Source organism: Podarcis melisellensis, assembly GCF_964234715.1.
Source record: "Podarcis melisellensis genome assembly, chromosome: 5".
Classification (NCBI taxonomy): Eukaryota; Metazoa; Chordata; class Lepidosauria; order Squamata; family Lacertidae; genus Podarcis; species Podarcis melisellensis.
In genome coordinates this window covers 58911125-58934122 of record NC_138537.1, presented here as the reverse complement: position 1 = coordinate 58934122, position 22998 = coordinate 58911125, and the positions used below count along the sequence as shown (strand labels likewise).

Below are 22998 nucleotides of genomic sequence, written 5' to 3'. Positions count from 1 at the left end.
ATAGAAAGCCTCGTTCTCCTACTTTCATATATGTAAAATAATATATAGGTTCTTACCACTTTTAATGCAGATTTTTATTTTTTATTTCACCTTTGAAATCTTTGTATTTTGTAAATCAGTGTTTATGGAAAACTTTTTAAAAAAATAAATTGCATGTTGGTTTTAAAAGATAGCATTGATTTTTTTTATTACATTTGCCTTTCTTTAAAAAGATCATTATTTAAGAAAATTAAGATTAACCCTCTCCCACAATCTGGTTCGTACTTACCGCAGGCAATTTCACTTGTCTGTTTGACTGCATATTACTGAAGGCTTTACTCATGCACTGTTTCATGGAGGTATGTTCCATTGATTTGGGATTTGAGAGACCACTATGCCCTCTTGTTTATTGACTTTTTCAGACATAGTGAAATTCTAGTGGAAAGAGAATCTACACAATCCCTGTTTAGGGAAGTTTTTAATGTTTGAAGTTTTATTGTTTTTAGTCCTCTGTTGGGAGCCGCCCAGAGTAGCTGGGGAAACCCAGCCAGATGGGCAGGGTATAAATAACAAAATTATTATTATTATTATTATTATTATTATTATTATTATTATTATTATTATTATTATGAAAATGAAGCCTATTCTCCCATTGTTCTTTAATGAACCAGTTTTGTAAAGTGGCCATTCTTGAACAGCAAAACAGTGAAAAGTGCAACTACTGAATTACAACCTGTCGTGAAATTCAGTTCTGTTGCCTCTGGCTTGAATCATGTTCCTGTTCCACTACAGGTGTCAATTAAATAACCAAAGACATTTGCCCTTTAATGTGATTGTCACAGACTAGTTTGCATTTCCACCTGACTTCCCTGTTTACTTCCCTCCCCTTCTGCCAGCTGAGGGGAAAATGCCTCATGGATCCAATGAAGTGGACTCTAGTCCACAAAAATTCATGCCATTCTCAGGTACCATAAGATGCTTCATTGTCAGTAACTTGAGAAGGTATTTGTATGTTCTGAAATCTATCTTTCTGAAACCCTGGTTCAGTATAAACCACAAGAGGTGCATTCACAATTTTAAAAAATTCTGGGATAGCTCAGTCGGTAGAGCATGAGACTTTTAATCTCAGGGTAATGGTTTTGAGTCTCATGTTGGGCAGAAGATTTCCTACATTGCAGGCGGTTGAACCAGGTGACCCTTCTGGTCCTTTCCAACTCTACAATTCTATGATTCTATTAAATTACTATGGGTGGAATTCAACAAACATTCCATTTGTGCAGGCATATCAGACAGAATGATTCCCCCTCCCTTTGTAGTGTTCTTGGGTTTCTCCGAATAGATACACCTGAGCCCAATTTCAGGAGGCATGAGGAGAAGTGGGGGAAGACCCACTGTACAAGCAGAAGCTTCTGGTGATGGGGTACATTAGGTGAATGCTGCCTTACAGTATATGCTGATATTTCCCTGACAAAGATGGTGTATCACCCACAGTGTGATATTGTTGTCATCACTTCCATAAACCCGGGTGCCTTCATCAAAAGACAGTAGTTGCAAAGACCCATAGTCTCTGTAGTAGAAAAAATACAGGTATCTGAATATAGTTGCAAGCAAATCTATTCAAGACTTGAGGTTTTGGTTTCATGACAAGGCCACTTCGTTCCCAGACTTCTCCTTAAGTTTGTTTTTCGGGGTTTTTTTTTTTTTTTTTAGTTCTTTCCTGGCTAGAATTTCTTGGTCTGCATTCCTCAATCCACTTTCTCCAGGAATTGACCTGAACAGGACTCCCTGGGGTAAGTGGTTTGACCTCAAAGGTCTTTCTTCAGGATTTAAGGCCTCAGCTTTTTCTTTTGAGGCTTGTTTTGTCAGCATATTCCAAGGTCTCTTGACAGATCTACAATAAGCCAGCCTTTCCCCCCTTTTGGTGGGGGAGCATTCTGTTGAAGTGTTATACCTACACCTCCTCTGTGACCAGGTGTCCCAGTAAGAGTATCATAGCCTCAAATATCATACCCAGATATTGAACAGTTGCACTTTGTACGTGACACACAATATACTCAGATGTGTAAAGAAAACAAAGCTGTCAGTGCATTTTAACTGGGGTTTAAGGGTTACCTGGCTCATTTTAAATGGATCCTGATCACCTTTTGTAGCTCAGTCTCAATTATGAATGACAAATAGCATTTGAATGGAGCATGAGGATGGGACAGAGGTGTTAACAGTCAGCAATTATTTGTTGTAGGTAAAGGGACCCCTGACTATTAGGTCCAGTCGTGACCGACTCAGGGGTTGCGGCGCTCATCTTGTTTTATTGGCCAAGGGAGCCGGCGTACAGCTTCTGGGTCATGTGGCCAGCATGACTAAGCTGCTTCTGGCGAACCAGAGCAGCGTTTACCTATAATGCCGTTTACCTTCCCACCGGAGCGTTACCTATTTATCTACTTACACTTTGACGTGCTTTCGAACTGCTAGGTTGGCAGGAGCAGGGACCGAGCAACGGGAGCTCACCCTGTTGTGGGGATTCGAACCGCCGACCTTCTGATCGGCAAGTCCTAGGCTCTGTGATTTAACCCACAGCGCCACCCGTGTCCCATTATTTGTTGTACAACACCCTAAATAAATTCATTGGCCCATCAGTTAAGTAACCAGAGTATGATGCTAGTTCCAGTCTTGTGCAGGTCAAGAAAAGATCCCAGAATATGGAACTAAAATAAATTCAGTCTCAACCACATTAGTTTGACAATTCTGAATATATTGGATTGGATCCAGACTTAGTCATGCATAAAGCAGACTTCATTGAAATCAATAAGACTATAGTTAGTGACTAATGTAGGTTCAATTGATTTCGATAGGTCTACTCCAAGCAGAAAAAGCCTGGCTCCAACTTATGATCCTTGATTTATGAATAGTTTGCCCTTCCACAGTGTGCATGATTGGAAGGGGAACTATAGTTCTGCACACACGCACCTATGTGATAAATCAGTGCTGGTCTCACAGTGTCAATCACCAAATTAAAGAACAGAATGAGGAAACAGGTATCAGATGTGGTCCAAGTACCATTCCTCCTCCAAGCCCCATGGACTGATAAATTGCTAAGGGGGAAGAGTTCTGAGAATAGAACAGTAGGCCTATAGTCTCCTGCTACACTCCTAGTTTCCTAGACTGAGATCTTGATAAATCCCAGTGATGCTATCTAAATAATAAGGTGCACTAAGCACTTGTTTAGGATTTTGCTCCTATACTATATCTGGCCTTTTGAGCTTACATTACAGCACTCTGATCCTAACAGCACATTTATTTAATTAAACCATTTATATACTGCTTAATAGAGAATCTCAAAGTAGTCTACAGCACTTCTGAAATGAATTATTTCTAAAACATGCCACAGGTGCTATTCAGCCTTGTGCAATGTTGAGCATTCCAACTGTGCAAGCCTATGGGGGAGGGTGAAGGGTGGGAGAAGAGGAGGAAAAGCCCCATTGTGCAAGTGGAAGACTATCAGCAGGGCTTCCACTGATGGGTCCGTTAGGTGAATCCCACCCTGTGTGTCCTTCTGAAACTGTCAAATGTAACTTGAAACATCCCAATAAAGAATGGGGCCTGTATTGTGTTTTGTTGTTGTTTAAAAGGGTGTGTTTGTCAAGTCTCAAAAGTGCCTGGAAACCATTTTTCCCAGGGCACTATATGAGGCATATAGTGTGTCCCATTATGTAGAGGAACACTATAGGTATTCATTAGTATGATACTCTGCACATGCTCAGCGACAGTCGATGCACGACTTCTGGATTGTATGGTGTGAGTCTCTGTCTTTCAGCGTTCTCTGAAACTGACCTTAATTAGGACCAGCTTCCTGTTGAATTTAATCTGGTCTTGACATGTCTGAGTGGCACGTCTTTTCCTTGTTGAGTCAGGCTATACTTGCATGTGATTCTATTATTGTTACTGGAGCAGTATAGAAAACGCCGCATGATATTTGCTTGCAACACAGGGTGTCATTCATGAGTTATACATAAATGGCAGCTTTACATATTTAAAGGAAACACAAACTGCTTCATATCTGAAGTATGTTTCCCAGGGGGTACCACCACCATTTGATCTATTTTTGATTAAAATGTAAAAATTAAAAATTAAATCAAATGGTAGTATAACTCCTTAGGGAAAACATACTTCAGTTATGAAGTATTCCCTGTAGCAACCTTGAAAATCTTACAACTGTATTGTCTCATCTGTAGGTGGTCCTTTTATGTCACACATAATTAAAATGAATTGCTGTTAGAGAACCCATACTACTGCATACAGATTTATGAACCTGGAGGCACCTCCATTCACATGTAAACAGTGATATCACAAAGTAACTGTGAGGGAATAAACAGCATGAGGATAGGTATCAGTGAGTAAGACATTTCCCTGTGCCATAAGAGGAAAGACCAGGTGCATGTCATAAAACATTATGTATATGTCTTGTAAAAAGTATTTCCTGCAGAAGGATAATAATGCAATGTGATTAGCTTACCCTGCCTTTGCTATGCAGCTCAGTTCTGTCTCCTTCAGCTGGAGTAGCGTAAGACCTTTTAATGTATAAAGAAATGGCTAATATGTCAGCAGGAAAAAAATACATTGTGAAATTGGATTTTCTAAGAAAATGTGCTTTGCAAACCCTAATACTATTTGTGTGTATTACGATATGTGGATGTATATTTGATAAGATTAGAGAGTAAGCAGGGATTAAAAAAAAAAAGGACTATAGCATTTGCATTCCACATTTCACAGATCTGAAAAACCAAATCTGATATCTGGGTTTCTCTGGGATGATTCGATTCTTTTAGTCATGTCACCTCTGTCTGTAACAATGATTTGCAGCTAGGTGGTTGAAGTGAGGTAAAACTCTTTGGACATATATTGAAAATCACAGGAACTACGGATAGACTTGGCAACCCCCTTCTGTGTTCTGTTCAACATTAAGGACCCTAGTCTGCATGCTTTAGCCAACTCACGTCTGACAGGTGTACTCAGAGCAGGACCTTTTCTGTTGTGGTGCCAACTTTCTGGAATGCCAGGTCCCATAACTTTGTTCCTTTTTCAGAAAGGCTTTGGGACCAAACTGATTGATTTCTGCATTGTTTGTTTCTGTTTCCAGTGCTTTGCTTTATAAACCTGCTCAGTTATTTCATTTGTAATTTGTTACTGTGTAACAGCAGTGTTTAATTTTTGTTTTGCATCTTTGTGTTTTACAGCGTTGTGTTGCTGACGTAGACACCTTTTTGCAGATCTGTACAAATCTGTACAAAGTACTATGGGAGATATAGCGCCATGTTGTTCAAGTATGGATCCTCATGCCTTCACTCCCTAGCCAAGCCTTCCCCAACATGATGCCCTCTGAGATGTTTTAGACTACAACTCCCATCAGCATGGCCAACCATCAGGAATGCTGGGAGTTGTAGTCCAAAATATCTGGATGATGCCTGGTTGGAGCAGGTTGCCCTGGCCAAAGAGAGAGTATTCAGACAGGATAGATTTGCTATTCAAACAGCCACTCTTCAAAAAACCCACATCTCCAAATTTTGCAATGCAGTTCTGTATATATTAGTAAAAAAGTACAAAAATGCATTTTATTAGGGGAAGTTCCTTTTTTGAAAATGTGGATGCTAGGCAAAATTGCATACAAAATGTGTATATTAGCAGAAATTCTAAAATGCCGATCAGTTTTCATGAAGACTTTTTAAAAACTGACTTGGAAATGTAGAGAACAGAAGGATGAAAAAATGAGAAATTGAGAGAAACCAAGACCTAAAGATTCCAGCATCCCTAGCTTCACCCCGGAACTTAGAGAAACGAGATTGTAAACAACATAATCAAAACAGTTTACAAAAAACATCACTCTATAAAAAGGATCTTCTGGCTGTCGCTACATGCTCTAGTCTGAAGGAGAAGGCTAAAGCATAATTTGGTCCTTCCCGCTGAAGCATTTTGTCTTCTGAAGGGATCAGAAAACAGAAGGGGGTTCAAAATCCTCCCAGACTGCACAAGTCACTTCAGGGGTCAGCAAACTTTTTCAGCAGGGGGCTGGTTCGCTGTCCCTCAGACTTGTGGGGGGCTGGACTATATTTTGGGGGGAGAAATGAATTAATTCCTTTGCCCCGCAAATAACCCAGAGATGCATTTTAAATAAAAGGACACATTCTACTCATGTAAAAACACCAGGCAGGCCCTACAAATAACCCAGAGATGAATTTTAAATAAAAGAGCACATTCTACTCATGTAAAAACATGCTGATTCCCAGACCATCTGCGAGCCGGTTTTAGAAGGCGATTAGGCCGGATCCGGCCCCTGGCAGTTCCGTAGCGTGGGTTATCAGCACCCGGGGCAAGGCAAGTAATTTGCGCCCCTAACCCATGGATTTGCGCCCCCTAACCCGTGGATTTGTGCCCCCTAACCCGTGGATTTCCCTAACCCCCAGATGTTGCGCCTGGTGCGGCTGGCCCCCCCTGCACCCCCCACGCTACGCCACTGGCCCCCGGGCCTTAGTTTGCCTACCCATGCTGTAGTTTATACACAAGCAGAACCATTTCTTGTTGCAGACCCTCAAACGCAAGTCATGCAAAATTGCCATATTGTATAAAAGTGATTTCAGTGTAGGATTTATGATCTAGCAAGCAAAGCTGGTGATGCTTTCCTCCCGTTAGATTAACAGGAACATTTGTGAACTGGGAGGAAGGCATGTAGTATATATGCTCCCTGCCTGCCAGCACCTCCCACATTTGCCATCAGGCCCAGGGCTGTGAGAGGCAGCAGCAGCCAACCTGCGAGGACATCCTGCCCTGTGTGGCCTAACAACTAGTTGCTTCCAACAGCCAGAGATTCAGCTGCAGAATGGCATTTGTTGGAAAATCAAAGAACAAGGAGAGAGGGACTTGCATATATCTTTGCCTGGCTGTAGTGACTATTGTGTTGTGCTTTTAATATAATTCAAGCTGTCTCAATAACTTTTGTTAGTAGATGGAGTATAAATAAATAAATGGGGTTTGTCCACATCTGGCTAGTGTTAAGGAGGTAAATGCCATCTTGACTACCTGAATAACTCTTATTAGTGGGTGTTTCCATTTAGCATCAAACATATGGCAACAGTGGCGTAGCGTGGGTTGTCAGCACCCGGGCGGGGCAAGGCAAGTAATTTGCGCCCCCTAACCCTGAGTGAGCCAGATAGGGGCAGAGAGCTGCAAGTGCGAGCACGCCCCCAGATGTTGCGCCCGGTGCGGCTGGCCCCCCCTGCACCTCCCACGCTACGCCACTGTATGGCAACCATTGTGAATCTGTTCAGACCCTGAGATCAGCATCTGAGGGAGGTCCAGAGAGTGGTGACAACAGAACAGGTCTTTCCTGTACTGGCCCCCTGTCTAAAGAACGCTGTCTCCAGGGAGGCCCACTGGGCACCAATTTAGTCGTCATTTCAGCACCAGGCAAATAATTTTTATTTTGCCAGGCATTTGGGGCAGCTCCAACTCTTGGAAACCTGACTGTGTTTTTAGAACTTTTGTTTTCACCTGCATCTTTTATTCTTCTTGTAAATCAGTTCCGGTCTTTATGTTGTGTGAAACAGTTCATAAATCCAACAGACTTAAATGTTGTGCTGGATTGTAAAGACAGGAAAACAGTATATGGAAGGTATAGACGTTCAACAGTTCCATCGACTGTACAGTTGCTGCTCCTTCTGGCTGTGTTCCCTTTAGAGCTCATCAGCTGAGACAACAGATTTCAGGATGTTAGTTCTGGCAGTCCTCAAGCCCAGGGCTATTCATTATATTATACAGTCTCCTGCCTTGTTTTACAAAAGGCATTAGGAGACTTTGCAGGCTACCCTTTTCATTAATAATCTGATCCACAGCTTCAGATTATTTCTGTAATTATTCCACATAAAAAAGGCTACCAAGTATGATTGCAAATACGTCTTCATTTTCATGGTCTGCATTTGTGGGAGAACCGCAAATGTCTGAAGTTCTTAACAATGTGTAAATAAAGTTCATTTAGGTTTCTAAATGTCTTCTTCTGACCCCAGGGACCTACAACTTAGCAATGTGGTGCTCTTAACCAATGTGGTTTGGGTATAAACAAATAGATTTATGCATTTGAGCTGTTATGCAGAGAAGTGAGGACACAGTTTCAGTAAAATAAAGGTGACCTAAGGTTTCTTGGCTTTCGGTTCATTTGTAGCCTAGAGTTGGGCTGCCATACGTCTGGATTTTCCCAGACATTGCCAGGTTTTCAAAGGCGGAATTGATGTCCTGGATCTTAGGCAAGTCAATCTAAAAAAAAAGCCTCAACAATTTCGGTGGTTTCCTTAAAAAAAAAGAAAAAGAAGCTCAAGCAAATTTTGGGGTATCCTGGTTTCTAATATGGCAACCCTAGCCCATTTATGTTGGGCACCTGATGCAGGCATGTATATGAGCTTTTCTCGTGTGTTTTATTTATGCCACTCTCCCTTCAGAATGCTCAGAGCAGCTTTGATGGAACTAGGATGGCCTATTGAAAAAAAGAGGACCGGGCTCCGGCACAGCCATTAGACAGAGTGAGGCAGCTGCCACAGGCAGCGGATGCTGAAGAGAGGAGAATGATGACAAGGCGTTGAAGGAGACAGCTGTGCCTGCCTGACACTCCCTAAGCTAGCCTGCTGCCCTCAAGCGCGGTGGAGGATACTGCCTTATCATGAGAGGTGAAATAAGGGGGAAAGCTGTAGTTCTGTGGTGGAACATTTGATTTGCATGCAGAAGGTCCCAGGTTCAATCACTGACATCTCCCGGTAGGACCAGGAAAGAGCCCTATCTGAGACTCTGGAGACATTGCTAGGTGGCCCAGTGGTCTGGCTCAGTGCAAGGCAGGTTTCTGTGTTCCTGTGTAACTGCCAGTCGGGCCAGGTTCTGTACATGGAATGAAGTGGGTGCCATCTTAAGCCAGCAGGTGTAATTCTGTTCTTTCTTTTCTTTACAACCCCATAATCTCCTTTTGAAATTCACTTATAGTTGTCAGAAGAATCTTAGAAAAGGGGAGAAGGGTCCCATTGGTCAAAAAAGGTAAAAAGCCTAATGCCACACCCAGAATTGAGATACACAGTATATATGCTAAGAAGAGTTTCTCTAAATTGAAGTAATGAACGATCCACCAACTAGATGCACTGTCCAGTATACTTTAGACTGCAATCATTTACCCACTTATCTAAGAATAAGCCTCAGTGAAGTGAGTGGGGCTTGCTTCTGAGGAGGTATGTGTAGGATTCTGTTGTTAATCACATTGATTTCAGCCGCAATGAAACCTACTTAGGATGCAGTCCTGGTCTGGCAGGGTGCTGGCTACTTAATGAACATTTGTTCTTATTTGTTTGTGAGAAGGTTAAATTGTATTGGATCATCAAAGCAAGTGCTATCCCATGCTTTGCAGTGTATGTTTCTGACACTTTCCTTTCTTGTGAAAAGGCCTGTCTTTGGGGGGAGCGGGTATCTTGCACATATCTCCAAATCAACTTTAATTGTTGAATCTGAATTTGCCAGTATGTGATTGAATTGTGCCCCAAAATCATGACAGCCAGGAAGTGGCCAATTTCTACTCAGAAGTAAGTCCTTTTGAATTTAATGGGGCTTACTCCCAGGTATTCATTGGGGCTTACTCCCAGGGGCTAGGATAGAAACCCCAACTGAGAACTAGATACTGATTAAGGAATGCATTTCTGATGGACTTCTCTAGGCCTAACACAGTAATCTGAATTAACTAATATTCTCTGCTTTTTGAATGAGACTAACAAAACAGCTAGAAAAGTGAAGAAGTGCTGGAGGTATTTGTCCTGAGCAAGATTTCCTGAGCAAAGATTGGAACAAGTAGCATAAGCTCTTACACAAGTCACACAGTATTATCACCACAAGAGGGTGCCTTATGAGTAGTATAGCTATTATAGCTAATATTCTTCTACATTAAAATTACAGATTAAAAACAGCTACCCAATTTATAATAGTAATAGTGGGGTTTTTTTAAAAAAAATCTTATTATAGGAAAGTGAAATAAACAGAGATCTCATCCCTACTGGAGTCTCTTGTCCCTGCTTTTTACTGGAGTCTCTTGTCCCTGCTTTCGACAGAAGTGCACTAGAAAAAGAGACGAAGCTTCAAAAGAAACCTGTGGACATAGAAATTGCATTTCTATGTTTGTTTGTTTGTTTGTTTGTTTCATAAAATTCATATACCACTTGATTGTAGGAAAAACCTTAAAGCGGTTAACAAAAAGATAAAGAAATAAAATTATCACTAATAGATTTACAACCACAATTTAAAACATACAGAACGTTAAAACCACAATAGAATAGCAAATTAAAACTCATACAAACTTTCTAAACCTCTGGAAAGGCTTGTCTACATAAGAATGTCTTCAGCAGGTGCTGAATTCTGACTCAAGCGCAGAGGTGTAGGCCCATCACCAAAGAGGAAATAATCACATTGTTGGTACATGAATTGATGTCCACTACCCTAAGGAGTCTCAAAGCGGCTAACAATCTCCTTTCCCTTCCTCCTCCACAACAAACACTCTGTGAGGTGAGTGAGGCTGAGAGACTTCAGAGAAGTGTGACTGGCCCAAGGTCACCCAGCAGCTGCATGTGGAGGAGTGGAGACACGAACCCGGTTCCCCAGATTACGAGTCCATCCCTCTTAACCACTACACCACACTGGCTCTCTATAATGACAGTTTAAGTCCCATCAGTATTGTGGAAGATCCAGCTCTTTAGGACATATTAGTTTTGATTTCAACTGGTCCATGTCAGACCCCATTGCCTCTGAGTCCTACAGCTTGAGTGAAAGTTGTATGGAAGGCAGACGTTCCCCAAGCTGAGCTTTGGTTTCAGACTGAAAGTAAAATAGATCCCTAAGATTATGGGTGGCAAGCCACTGTATATTTGCACTAGCATAAGGTCTAGCATTGGCGCAAGGGTTTTTTTATCTCTCCTCACCCCCCAAGCACACCCTGTGCCATCCTTGAACCTGCCCTGGGGGGTTAGGGGGAAACTCCACAACAGATTTAGAGAATGCAGAGGGGGAACAAAGGAAGAGATCATTTTGTTGCACAAGGAGAAATCATTGCGCAGACTGGTTTTCCTAACACTCCACTGAATACAAGCCTTAGGGGGAAAGGAATCAAATATGCTACTTGGAAGATGAGCTAGTGTGTTGGCACTGTTTGCATGGTAGCATGTTCTTCAAGTTTCAGTTCCACCAATCAGCATTTGCCCTGACTGATTAATATGATATAAAGCAAGACTCAGCCACCCCAAGAGTTACTTATATCTAGTCCAAGGGCTGGCAGCCTCCTTCTTCTTAGTCTCAGGGTTGCCATTGTAGATCTCAGTAGGGAGGAAGGCGGCAGCAAAACCAGAAGGAGTTGGCTCTGCTGTGACTCTGCCACCTGTTAACCTCTGTGCTTCCTGCCCTATCAGTCCCCCCTCCCTCCAGTGCTCTCAGCCTTGATTTTAAAACAAGAATAGAAAAAACCAATCTGGTTATTGAAAGAGCCCAGTTTCTTACCTTTTGCATTTTAAGTTGGTAGCAGAAGACCTTTTTTTGGACAAGGCAAGAGAGTTCATTCATCACAAGCTGACTGGGATGCCAAACCCAAAAATAGTCAGGGTTCTTCCTCCCTCCCCTTTGAGGTGTTAATGTAAGTGACTCCATAGGATTGCAGTCTGTCATCCAGCTTGGCTTGTGCCAACGCCTAGCTTGGGATTGTTTCTTGTTGGTTCAGGTCTCACTGTGTGTCCAGGCATGAACAGGTCCAGTACCATATCAGGTGACTGGCTGTGGGCACATCCTCCATGCAGCAAATAATTTCAAATGGAAAGAGACAGAAGAAGGTGAAGAGCCAGGGAAACAGAAAAGCTAAGGACACAGACTATAAACAACCAGGACAGAACAATTGTACACCAGGCTGCCCCCCCAAAGGCAGCATATTGCTGGCTTGTTGCATATAGGTAAATAACCTAAGAAGTGGAGGCTCTCAGCCAACAAGGCTACTAGTTTATTGTGCCTTATGGTTCAGATCCATGAGGAGCAGCGACTGCTTCCAAACAGTTCTGCAAGCCCAGTTTGAGGTCCAGTGCTCTTGACAGGTGAATCCTTTTCAAACCACCCCACCCACTTTTCTTTTCTTCCTCCCCCCAGGATGTAATGCAGGTAATATAGATGCACTCCTTTAAGGCATAGTGAAGATTTAGCAATAACAAGAGTATTGCATTATAAAATAGATGAAAAGGGGTTTGTGTTCGGTTACAATGCAAACAGTTGTACATCTGTATGAAATTCCTTTGTGTCAGGTGTCGGGTTATCTAGTTAAAAAGCCATCCCTCTCACCATCATGCCAGCTTTTCACATGAGCTTTAAAGAGCTATTTCTACCATGCAAATTAATCATACTCAAATTAAAATAAAGTGTGAACACATACAGGTAAATGTGCAAATTTGCTATTTTCACCCATCTCTTCCAGGGCTCTTCCATTTGGCTCAGGTGTGTGTGTGTGTGTCATGTATATATCTGTCAGATGAGCTGAATCGGGCTTGCTCTTTACTGCCAAGAAAGAATTAAGTACAAAATCTTCTGTAGGAAGCAATTGTGAAGTGTGGAAGTTTCTAGTCAGGCAAATAAATTGGATTTAAGTATATTACAGTCATAATCTTTTTCTGCCTCTCTCCAGACAGCCTTTGTACATGGAGAAATGAGAATGTATTCGCAGACAAATCTTGACCTGAGGGAGAAGGCTGAGGGAATCTGGATTTTCAATAACATAAGACAATAAAGCTCAGACTTCTAACCTGCTGCAATATGGTAAAAGTATAAAGAGCTTAGCAACTAATAAAAGGAAAGGGTCTTCCAACTCATATTTGAAGATCTAGACCCCAAAAGGACACTCCATAAAGATCATAATGGGTTAGTCAGTATCTAACAGATACGATGTACCTTGTTGACCAATTGTCTGACAGTTGTCTTTTGTAGGGTCTGGATATTAATAAGTCTCAGGTTGATTTCCTTTGGGTATTAGGCCTCATAATTGTACATCTACTTGTTGTGACACTGCAGCTTGCTATATATTTATTTAATGTGATTCCTGTAGGGATTCAAGAAGAAGAAGAAGGAAGGAAGACAGAAATGGAGGAATGCTGTTGCGTTTCTGTGATCATATGCACACATTGCAAATTTTATCTCCCTCTGAGGTATTGTGAATCAAAGTGATTATAGTGTAAGGGAGAGGACATGATCTTGGGGGCAAAGAGGAAATCCAGATGTTTTCCCCTAAGGTCAAAAACCATCTTCCTCCCTTTCTGTTACATGGTGACTATAAAGAGATTCAATTATCACTACATTTCCTTTACTTTTTTTTATTAATAAAGCTTGCTCTAGAAGGCATACAGTAGCTAAATAATATTTTGACAGTTAATGCTAGTGTAAAGCAAGTGTCGCTCACACAGTAAGATCAAGGGAAAACAGATGCATAAGAGATCACCTGCTGGTTTATTCAGTGGAAATGAAGCCTGTTTAAAAAACGGCTCTTCCTGACGAAATAAAGAGCCACTCTCTCCAGCTTGATCTCTGTGTTGATATACAGGCCCTTTATATAAGGCAAATATTTAAAGATTACATACGCATGCATAAAACTGCAGCTCTCCTTTGTAATCTGAGACAAGAGTCGCACTTTTATGTATGCATTATGCATACAGAATCTTATCAGCAGGACCGATATACCACACCTTTGAAAAGTTTTGATGCGCTAGAGCTAGGGATAGATAGACCTGTCAATTTCAATTCTCCTTGTTTCCCATTTTTCTAGTTAAAAACTTAGCTCTCCACATTTTCACATCGGTTTGTGTGTCATTTTTGAAAGAAAGAAAAAAATCCCCATGGAAATTCACCAGCATTTTAAAGGTGCATTTTTACAAATAAACTTGTATGCAATTTTGCCTAATATACATGTTTTTGCAAAGCAATTTCTCCTAACAGAATGCTTTTTTGTATGGTTTTTTAATACCCATGTATATCCATTTTCAACACATTACTTAGCTGAGAACTGAATTGCAAAATTTGGAGAAGTACAATTTTGCAAGGGTAGTTGGGTTTCAGTTATAATGTTGTTCAGTTCTTTTTTTTTTTCCAGAAAGTGAAAATTTAAATGCAGTTTCTCCCCCTTCCCTATATAGGACTCACACCAGAAGACACACCCCCAAATTACTTTCCACCCCCTTGCCCCTCTCCTCACACCAGCCAGGCTGATCTGTCCAAATCAATCTGATAAACAGGGAGGGAGAGATTTGCAAGCACAGAAGGAGACTGGGTTCCAACCACCCCAGAAATTATGCTTAAACTTTTTTTTCCTGTTTAAATAACTTGGACTTGAGGGGTGGGAGAGAAAAAAGGCTTAGGAGTCAGATGACATGATTAGCCACAACCACAACAGACCAAAAAAGAACTCCCAATGTCCAAAAAAAAAACATAGAATATGTGTACCATGGATAAACATAATCATTAGATATGTGTAGGTCACAGGCTGTCACACAGCATAGCATCAGATCCTTGTAGTATTTGGTAGAGGGGTGTCAAAAAATTATTTTGTAGCACTGGAGAGGAAGACCAGTGAAAAAAGACCAGAGCTGCCCGTCATCTTAATTAGCTCTGAGACAGCCTATACCTTTATGCAAATTTGTGTAATGGTCGTGTGTTTGAAATCCTTCAAGTGCCTGTGCCTATACTCCAGCTTCTCAAAACTTTTCTTCTCCTGGAAAACATGCTTCCATTTTTCAGTCTCAATCCCTGGGCACTTTAAAATTTCTTTAGAATTTTGATGGGTGCAGGTTTGAGGTTGTGGTCTGTGTGTTTCCCACTCCATTAAAGCTTTCTCCAGCACTCTGCAGCCTCCCTGGCTGCCTACACCTACTGATCTAAAAAGCTCCATGGGAGAAGTTAACTTGTGGTGCCTTCCCCTAAGAACAGGAAGCTGCGGGGGAGGCTGACTACTGAGCGTCTGAGTTCGCTGCACTCATTAGGCACAGTATAAGTAGCCTACCAATCCTCCCATGCTGCTAATAAAGCCCAGCTGAGGTTGTCATGGGGTTTTCAGGAACTGCAGGCACCTAGGAAGGCTGTAGGGTACTGCCCATTGGAGACTTTATTTGTAGAAGGAAAGAAAGGACATTCACAAAGACAACTTGGTCACCTTAAAATTAAGCTAAAGGTTAAAAAAAAAACCACCAAACCCCAAAAACCCTCACACTCATGAGAATTTATACAAAATTTCAACTAGAAAATTTTCACATGCAATTACTTGCTGAATTAATTGCTGGGGAATAGTTGAGGGGGGAGGAACACAGAATGAATTTTTGGCACAGCACTTCCAGCAACACCCCTGCTCCCAAGTGAGTGAGTGTAGGATTGCAGCACTGAGGAAATAAATCTCCGTGAATTTAATGGGATTTACTGCTGAGTGGACATGCATAGGAGGAGTGCACTGCTAATGTAGTGGGTATCGCTCAAAATTACTGAAGTCTTCAGGTGATTTTAAAAACTAGATTAAAATGGAGAATTTTATCCAGGGCTCCAGAGGATGGAGGAGAAGGTGAAGCGCTGGGGGGGGGGGGAGAGAGATAATGAAGCCGAGATGTGGAGTGCAGAGGTGAAATCAGAAGTTGGGTCTGTCATTACTCATGTTTATAGTGGTGATTATGGGAAGGTTTATTACTTAATTAATCTCCTCAATTGTTTTTCTAGCGAGGAAGAAACACTGACGGTCTGAAGATTTGCTAGCTTTTTCTGTTGACGATCTTTTGTTGATGATCTTTGAAGAAACAGGACTACATAAGTAATTGTCAGACTAAAAGTTCTTTCTTTTTATTCCTGAAAGTGTTTGGACATACATTGTGAACAGATGAAAAATCCATGTCTAATTCCTGGGTTTTTGTATTAGGTTTCTTGGCTATCACGCTAGCACTTCTTTCCTGTTTCTAACATTTCTTTTACACTGCATTACCTGTTGCATTACCTCTGGCTTTTTGATCAATATACTGCCATGTCATGCTAAATTTCATTTACACTTGTGGGTGTGCAAATGGCAATAAACAGATGATTTATATGGTTATAAGATTGAACACATCAATATTTGCTATTTCTCTCTGTTCCAACACCTTACTTCCAAAATACATGCAATGTATTATTTAAGCTGTCCCATAGGTATTAATGTGTACAACATCATGACACAGATGTAAATATTGTTACACCAGCTCCCATATATTTCAAAGGGGACTAACACACACACACACACACACACACACACACACACACACACACAAAAGCCATTGATGAGCTGTGTGTATATTATTTTGTTCTTGGGTATCCTTACCTGAGTTCAAAATCTGTGAGGAAGTACCCACAATGGCAAAGATGCACAGTAGTGCAGTGAGCCCATGGCAAGTCTTGAATGGGTGAATTAAGGAGTCTCCAGTGAGGCTTCAACTCATGTGCCAGAATCATACAGCTGTGGTGGGCAAAGGAATGAACTTGAGTGATACCATTCAATGAAGCCTCCTTGTACCAATAAGTCAGGCCTGAGCAGAGCAGATGATATACCATTGAGTCTTATAAAATACTTCTGGATCAGACTGGCTTGCTGGTCAGCATGAGCAACTGGGAGACTCGGTGTTACTGAGAGCTTCCTCTCCCTCTTACCTGCCTCTCTGTTTTCCTGCCCTCTCTCACCTTGAACTTAAAACCGCACAGGAGGAGCTAGACCCAACATGCAAAGGCAGAAGCCAGAGAAATAAGAACCACTGTGATAGCAGGAGCAGGGTGGGAAAAGATTGGGTGGGGGAATGGACTGTCTTTGGAGTTTGGTCAAGAACCAAGCTATCGTACACACAAAGCTGGTTCCAAACTTTGTGTGTACTGCACATGCCCAGTGAATCATATCACTTCTCAGGTGTGCTATATCCATAACATTTCCCTGCCCCTAAACCTCAGTAAAATATTCTACCTTCCAAAAAGGTGAAGCATAGACCTTCCTGTTAACAGCTTAGAGTTCCCCCTGGGATCCCCCAACCCCCAAATGCTTTGTTTCCTGACTTATTCCAATCTAGTCTATAAGGTCAATCACTATAGAGTAGAAAAGAAATGCATTGCCATTTGGCAGCCTCCTTTACTGTGAGCTGTAACTTCGGACACTTTTCTTGTGATAATGGCCAATAGGCTTAGCTGGTCATAATTTCTCCACAACCAAATCTGCAGATTCAGGATTGCAGCTGTTTTGTGAGTGAGAACACTGAAAAATATAAAGATGTTTAAACATAGCACACAAAATAAAAACATTATTATAGCGTCGTGTCCTTCACTTTTCCTATATTTGCTTTCTAAAAGGAACTGGTAGTGAGAACCTACTGCAGAGAGACTTGAATTGCCCAGTGATTGATAATAATGGACTGCTGCTAGAATGTAAAACTGTCTAATGTGATCTTAACATTTTCCAGACAAATGGGCAGTTGCTTCCACCATCCCACTGTCGAAGGTCAATGATCCATATCATATGCACATTTAAAGAAGTACTTCCTTTGCACACTCAGTGGACAATGTTAACTGCTAGACAACATGTAAACATGCAGAACCAATTGCATTAGTAACTTTGAGACAACCTGCCCCCTTCTGCAGAGAGGCTTCCCCCCACCCTTCCTCCTGGCAAATTTTAAATTGGCAGAATGTCCTTTCTCTCTCTCAGTGCCTCATCTTCCCTTGCCATCTCTAGTCAAGTCTTTGTGTTCAGTCTTTCTGGTACATAAATGGCCTGGCCAAGAAATGTAATTTGGATGCAGGAATGGGATTTCTCCCATCAGATTTCATAGAATCATAGAACTGTAGAGTTGGAAATGATTATGAGGATCATCTATTCCAGCCCTCTGTGATGCAGGAATCATCAACTAAATAACACACGGCAGAGGCCAACCAACCTCTGCTTAAAAACTTCCAAGGAAGGAGAGTCCATGTTCATGTTCCTTAGCTTACCCTTGGTAAAAAAAGATGGCTGACAAGCTGCCTGGACTTTTGCCCATCTCCTCCCACAATCACAGGTGAGTGTCAGGTGCCTTTTAGAGGGTGCTCTGAGTTGCTGAGAGAAATAGCCCCAACAGGATTGTTCAGAAAATTTGGCCTGGTAACACACTGTGGGTACCCTGCACCCTGCATGTGTGGCCCTCACAGGCCTTCCATGTGCTCAATGCAACCACCTGCTACCACCTCTCACCCTGTGAGAGAGGATGAATGTGTGTGAGAGAGAGGAAGGTGGAATGTGTGGGCGTGCCCCAAGGCCACACCCACCAGCAGCTCTGGCCACACCCACTGGCCTGCAGCCCACCCCTACACTGTCGCAGGTAGTGCTTAAGATCAAAAAGGTTCCCCACTCCTGAATAATTGACCATTGCCCTAGGATGCTGTGCAAAGAAAGCACTGTAAGTCCCCGGGAGACAGATGAATGTGGGAAAGGTTTCCTGAAGGTAAGAAGAGAGAAGCTGCTAAGTAGCATCTTTTGTGCAAGTTGGTTTGTTATGTGCTCTCTTATACGTGGGTGCTGCATTGTGTGGACCAGCTTCCTGATGCTCCTGTATTTCTCAAGAGCAGGATGATTGCCGCTGCTTTTCCAGCTCATTTTAATGTCCTTTTTAATATTGTATCATGATTACTACTTTGTTCCCTTCTTCCAGCTAGCTTTTTCTTTCAAAATTCAGACACTTGGCTACTCCACAAAGATCCTCTAAGGCTGTAAGTAAAGAGGGGAAGATTCTCTAGTAATTGGAGGGGGGGAATGTGAAATCCCAGGTGATTTAAAAACATAACCATTTCTAATTGCGTTCAAAGACGAGAAAGTGCAGAGGAGTTCTCAATATGCATGCGTTATTTACAAGGGCTCTACAAACACCAACCCAGGAAAAAATATATATGCAGCGCGCTTATTATTGGAAAGAGGATTCTGAACAATACACGGACTGAAATAAATGTTTTGTGTAATGAAGTGTGCCTAGAAAGGGGGGGAAAGTAAGTACATTACCGCTTCATTGGTAGCGCTGACGGAGGTGTGGGGGTAGGGTGGGGAGTTGGATTTTTTTGGTAATTATTTAAATGGACTGCAAGCAAAGATAATGAATGCATGGTATTTTACAACATATTGATACTTTAGTAATTAACAGAGCAAAAATCAATACAAAAGTGTGCCAACATAATTAAGAATATGCCAAAGTCACTCTGCCGCTGCATTTACATTTCCGTCCCTGGTTGCAAGCCCTAGGAATGGTAACTTGCCATTTTCTGTCAGCGCTTATGAAATGTCTCTATGTAACAACAAAATATAAACTACACAGGTGCCTTTAGTCACATAAATGTTGTAGATCTTTAACGATAAACACAAAAGACCCTGGAAGACTTTTGTGATTTCTGGGGGGAATACATTAAACCGGTAGTGGAGCTTCCCTTGTGGATTGTACTTCTGTTCCAGTCTCAGTTTACTGCTGCTTTCAGTCATCATGTGATAGACAGGCTGCCATTTCATTCTCTTGAAATGAAGGTGGAAACATCAGTAAAGAGCAACCTTAACGGTGGTGGAATACACCAGGGAAGGCTTTTCTGAATGGTTCAGGAACCTATTCCAAATTTTAAACAGACTTGGGGTTGTTGTAATTTTGGCTAAACAAAAAAAAAAGTGCCATTGCTTGAGATGTTACACATTAACCTTCAAGTATAAATGTAAAAAAGAAAAAGAAAGAATTTATTGCTACCTCTGGCAACTCTATTCCTAATGTTTACCAAATGGATTACAAGAAGACAGCTATACTCAATCTGGAGCTCGTGTTTTCTGACTGTTTTGAATGGTGGGCACTCTGGAGATAGAAGATGCTGAATTGGTTGGTTTAGATCAGGGGCAGGAAAGCTCAGAACCAGAGGCTGGGTGCAACTCTCCAGGACTCTCTCCTTGGCCGTCAGGGGTTAGGTCAGGCCCTTCAGGTCACAGGTCACTCTCCCTAGGTCACACTCTTTATTGCCACTGCCCCCCATCTCTCCTCAAGTGCTTTAGCTATGCTAGAATGTGTCCTTGACACGTTTGATAATGCCTCTTGCTTGCCTGTATGGCAGAAAGAAAATAAACTAGCCTACTGTACAGAGGTAAAATCTTCCCACTTTTGCCTCAGACCCTGCCCACAATGGGAATGTGTCCCTCTGAAAGTTGCTCAGAAAGGGAATGTAGTTCCCCAACCTTGAAAGAGAAAATTGTGCTCTAAAAGTCCTTCAGATAAAGTGCTGTCCTCTGTATAGTAGGACACTTGGTCACCTTGTCTGGTCTGCAGGCAGTATAGGAAAGATTTGCCCCTGTTGATGTTTTTAAGACTGGCTATGCTCTCCCCCACAGGCCTTTCTGACATCTCTGGAGTGAAGGGGAGCATGGAACTACTACAGTCTCCCTCATTACTATAATATCTCAGCACCCAGCAATTTCTATTACATTTCATGCTCAAAACAACCTTCTTAACTAGGGCTCCATTGCAGCAGAGAAGTATTAATCCCACTTAATTATGAGTAGGGATATTGGGGTTTTATGAGATAAATTAAAGAGCGACTGTGGCCAAGCAAGGAAATGAAGCCATGTATCTTGCGTTCCACCCACCCACCCTTTTCATTCAAACAACCCATCCACATCCTGGTAGGATATTATAAAAATTCACTCATTCAGCCGCACACAACACATTCTTAAATGGAAAGGATTTTATTTAAATAAAAACAGAGTCTAGAACTGTTCTCATAACAAAAACTTCTGGTTGCAGCTGGCTTTTTGCAAGATGATATGATTTTAAAGATTTAGGCTGCAATTTCATACACATTCACTTAAATGGAAACACTATTGTACTCAGTGGGAATTACATCTCATTCAACATGCAGAGGACAAGCAGGCCTGGCCTTCTCATGAGCCACACACACAGAGTCGCTTGGCTCAGGTGGATTGTGGCCCACCCAAATCTGCCACCTGCAGGGCGGGTTGCCCACCCAGCTGCCTACTATGACAGAATAGCCAATATGGTCTACTCTCAAGAAATCTACAATGGCTCTCCATTAATGGCCACCAACTTGGATGGCTTCAGAAGTGCATTGGACAAATGCATGGAAGATAAGGCTATCAACAGCTACTAGCTACAATGGCTATGTTCTGCCTCCATGGTGATCCAACAAGCTCTTGTTATTTTCTCCAGTTGAATGCTTTGTGTTTCCAATTTCCAAAGGGGAGGTGGGGAAAACCTACGCAGAATGAATCTGTTTTATTTCTCAGTACATATGGATTTCATAATGTATGGACAATGTGGACATGCCAGTTCTGCTGTGTTTTCTCTCCGCAGATGAAATGGAAAACCAAGATCTCATTTCGTGCTGACGATTGCTCCCTGACTGTGCTCCACTTGAATTGTTTTTCTGCCTTTTTTTGAAAATAGCGCATGCCGAGGTAACTCCTGATGGTTTCATTTTGTTCTGTACTCTGCACAAAAAACAATCAGTGGGGTGGGGATGGGGGAGCTGTAAAAGCCACATGAGAAAGCACCACATGTGGGAATACAGGGAACATATGTGTGTGTGTACGTCTAGCAGGGAAGCTTTTATGCTACTCATGTTTCTCTGTACACAGGTTTCCTCAAGATGGTCGTGACATCCAAAGTGGTCCTAAGTCAATAGCCATATTTGAAAGCCATTGAAAGGTGTTAGGAAATGCACACAGCATATCTGCTATACCTCCAGGAAATGGAAAAGTGAGGCACTTGTTCGCAATGTGCTGAATGTCTCCATTAGTACAGTGATAAATAGGCCATTTGGAGATCAGGTGCACATACTTCTCGGGTGACATCTGGATATGATTAATTCAATCATTGTTTTGGGGAAAGCAAGTAACTCAGGCAGGGATGGAGGCTGCTTGTGGAGTCATATAGAAGGTGCCTATTACCCAGGTCATCTTAGTCTGGCCTTCGTTTCTTTCAAATTATTGTGGCGGGGGCATGCTGAATTCAAAAGAGGGAATTACATTCAAGAACAAACTTTTCATAGAACAAAGCAGGGGGGGAATGAAAACAGCAAAGTTTAGAGACGTTTTCTGTGGTATGATTTCTGTTCCTAAGAGAGTGCTCTCGTAAATATGGTGATAATTATACAGGTGGGAAGATCCTGAATTCTCAGCATTACTAATGTATTATATTTTATCTTGCCTTTCCTCCTCCAAGGCGCTTAGGGATGTGTCCATCCTTTCTTCAAAACAACACTGTGAGGTAGATTAGGTTCAGAAATAATTAGGGGCCTAGGGTGAACCTAGGCATCCCTGATCATCATCAAGGCACTGTGTCCGCTAACCACAGCCTACACAAATTTGACCCATCTAGCACCAGAGACCTTCCACAAGCCTTTGGTGCCTACCTTCAGCCTTTGAACATGTTTAAGCTGGATCCTGTGGAACTGGATGTTTGGTCTCAAAAAGCAGGAGTATCTAACCGGTGCAGCCTGTAATGCAGTAGCAATGTGTTTCTTATTGATGTATTGTATATTTATATCCTACTCTTTTCCTGCAAAGGTGATTAAGGCAGTGCACATGATGTTCCCATGCAATCTTGTCTACAGGGACTAACCAGACCCAGGTCTGCTTAGCTTCAGCAACGTCATTCTTCCAGACTGTGGCCTTGATGTAAGATCTAAAACTGGGAGGTTAGAATTGTAACAATAAAGAAAATTGAGACTGAGCTGAATTTCTGGTGAGCTTGAGAGTTTCCGGTTGACATTTGATGAGGAACAATGGTGAAAGTTCTTGAGGCAGCTGTTGAAAGTGCAACCAAAAATATTTTTCAACAATGGTGAAACCAAAATGGAATTGGCAATTTCTAAACTGAACCACATATGCACAAGGATGAGAGTGATAGTATTGCAGCCTCTTTAGCCTGCCGCTAATTCCCCTTA

At 41.9% G+C, this 22998-nt stretch overlaps 1 long non-coding RNA gene across 4 annotated transcripts; it reads left to right on the top strand.

The window, feature by feature from the left end:
* Nucleotides 1–22784, top strand: LOC309370081. 4 transcript variants are annotated; one of them, XR_014168412.1, is made up of 6 exons: nt 1–771; nt 1690–1769; nt 13112–13211; nt 15757–15847; nt 18729–18786; nt 21405–22784. It is a non-coding gene; the product is annotated as an uncharacterized lncRNA (long non-coding RNA). The 4 variants fall into 4 exon arrangements; XR_014168413.1 differs by lacking the exons at nt 1–771; nt 1690–1769; nt 18729–18786 and adding an exon at nt 12146–12927; XR_014168414.1 differs by lacking the exons at nt 1–771; nt 1690–1769; nt 18729–18786 and having other exon boundaries at nt 12146–13211; nt 21405–21508; nt 21689–22784.
* The last annotated feature ends 214 nt before the right edge of the window (nt 22785–22998 follow it).